Source organism: Aristolochia californica, unplaced genomic scaffold, assembly GCF_029961685.1.
Source record: "Aristolochia californica isolate CCGP_79_NKW_82.1479 unplaced genomic scaffold, dmAriCali1.0.hap1 SCAF_36, whole genome shotgun sequence".
Classification (NCBI taxonomy): domain Eukaryota; kingdom Viridiplantae; phylum Streptophyta; class Magnoliopsida; order Piperales; family Aristolochiaceae; genus Aristolochia; species Aristolochia californica.
The window spans coordinates 72501-75000 of NW_027182059.1; positions in this window are offsets into that span (position 1 = coordinate 72501).

Consider the following 2500-nt stretch of genomic DNA (forward strand, 5'->3'; position numbering starts at 1 on the left):
ACACGCGCGCCCGTTTCGCCTGCCACCCATGCACACTCGCCTGGGCTGCTGGTCACATGCGTCGCTCATAGGCATTTTGCAGGCCAGCACCGGCGGATGCACGGGTCAAGCGGGACGGGACGAGCGCAGGGCTTGCTTTTGGCGGCACACGAAAACACGAACCCGAAAAAGGCGAAAAAGGGACATACACACTGGCGACACGCACGCCCGTTTCGCCTGCCACCCGTGCACACTCGCCTGGGCTGCTGGTCACGTGCGTCGCTCACAGGCATTTTGCAGGCCAGCACCGGCGGATGCACGGGTCAAGCGGGACGGGACGAGCGCAGGGCTTGCTTTTGGCGGCACACGAAAACACGAACCCGAAAAAGGCGAAAAAGGGACACACGGACAGGCGACACGAAAAAAAAGGGGTCGCCCTACCTAGGTGGGCGCAAAAACCCCGTCGGCCAGGAGGTTTCGCCAAAGTGTCTGTACTGTCACACAGGGTCAATAGCACGGGCATGGCCGGCCGCCGCACGTGCAGCGGCTTACGGACGCACGGTTCGGCGGCACGGGTGCCTGGCGGCTTTAGCACCTTGGGGTGGACAGGCCTGGCGGCAAGGGGGGCTAGGCACCTTGCTGCCAGCCGGCAATGGTGCACGGGGCGGGGCGCCACACAAACACGAAAGAGGGACAAGAGCGGGGCGATGGTCCACAGAGACGAGCCATGCACGGGGCCCGTGATCGCCGACACGCGCGAACGCGGACGCGGACAAGGACAAGGACGCGACGCGCGGCGCGCGTGCGAGGTCAAGAGGGGCGCGCGCACGAAAACGCGAAAAAAGGGGCTAGCGGCCGAGAAACGCGAAAAAAACCGGGTCACCTACCTAGCCGAACGCCTAAAATCGCTTCGGGCAGGAGGTTTCGCCAAAGTGTCTGTACTGTCACACGGTCCGTACGGGCGCAACCCCATCGCGCGCCAGCACCCCTTCCTGGGGGCGCCCGCCCGCCAGGCGCCTGGCGCCCCACGCGCGCGCGCCCGGCGCCTGGCGCCTTGCCCCCCACGCGCGCCCGGCGCCTGGCGCCTGGCGCCTCGCCCCCCACGCGCGCGCCCGGCGCCTGGCGCCTTGCCCCCCACGCGCGCCCGGCGCCTGGCGCCTGGCGCCTCGCCCCCCACGCGCGCGCGCGCGTGGCGCCTTGCGCCTGGCGCCTTGCCTCCGCGCGTGCCTGGCGCCTGGCGCCTTGCCCCCCACGCGCCTGGGCGCCTCTTTTCCGCCTGGGCGCCCTGGCACCTTTCCGCCTGGGCGCCTGTTTTCCGCCTTGGCGCCCTGGCGCCTTTTCGCGTGGGCGCCTCTTTTCCGCCTGGGCGCCATGGCGCCTTTCGGCCTGGGCGACTCTTTTTCGCCTGGGCACCTCTTTTCCGCCTGGCCAGGGCGCCTCTTTTCCGCCTGGGCGCCATGGCGCCTTTCTGCCTGGGCGCCTCTTTTTCGCCTGGGCGCCTCTTTTCTGCCTGGGCGCCCTGGCGCCTTTTCGCCTGGGCGCCTCTTTCCCACCTGGGCGCCCTGGCGCCTCTTCGCCTGGGCGCCCTGGCGCCTTTTCGCCTGGGCGCCTCTTTTGGCGCCTGGGCGCCTACGCCAGGGCGCCTCTTTTCCGCCTGGGCGCCTCTTTTTCGCCTGGGCGCCTCTTTTCCGCCTGGGTGCCCTGGCGCCATTCCGCCTGGGCGCCTCTTTTCCGCCTGGGCGCCCTGGCGCCTTTTCGCCTGGGTGCCTCTTTTGGCGCCTGGGCGCCTACGCCAGGGCGCCTCTTTTCCGCCAGGGCGCCTCTTTTTCGCCTGGGCGCCTCTTTTCCGCCTGGGCGCCCTGGCGCCTTTTCGCCTGGCGCCTCTTTTGGCGCCTGGGCGCCTACGCCAGGGCGCCTCTTTTCCGCCTGGGCGCCTCTTTTCCGCCTGGGTGCCCTGGCGCCATTCCGCCTGGGCGCCTCTTTTCCGCCTGGGCGCCCTGGCGCCTTTTCGCCTGGGTGCCTCTTTTGGCGCATGGGCGCCTACGCCAGGGCGCCTCTTTTCCGCCTGGGCGCCCTGGCGCCTTTCCGCCTGGGCGCCTCTTTTTCGCCTGGGCGCCTCTTTTCCGCCTGGGCGCCCTGGCGCCATTCCGCCTGGGCGCCTCTTTTCCGCCTGGGCGCCCTGGCGCCTTTTCGCCTGGCGCCTCTTTTGGCGCCTGGGCGCCTACGCCAGGGCGCCTCTTTTCCGCCTGGGCGCCTCTTTTTCGCCTGGGCGCCTCTTTTCCGCCTGGGCGCCCTGGCGCCATTCCGCCTGGGCGCCTCTTTTCCGCCTGGGCGCCCTGGCGCCTTTTCGCCTGGCGCCTCTTTTGGCGCCTGGGCGCCTACGCCAGGGCGCCTCTTTTCCGCCTGGGCGCCCTGGCGCCTTTCCGCCTGGGCGCCTCTTTTTCGCCTGGGCGCCTCTTTTTCGCCTGGGCGCCTCGTTTCCGCCTGGGCGCCTCTTTTCCGCCTGGGCGCCCTGGCGCCT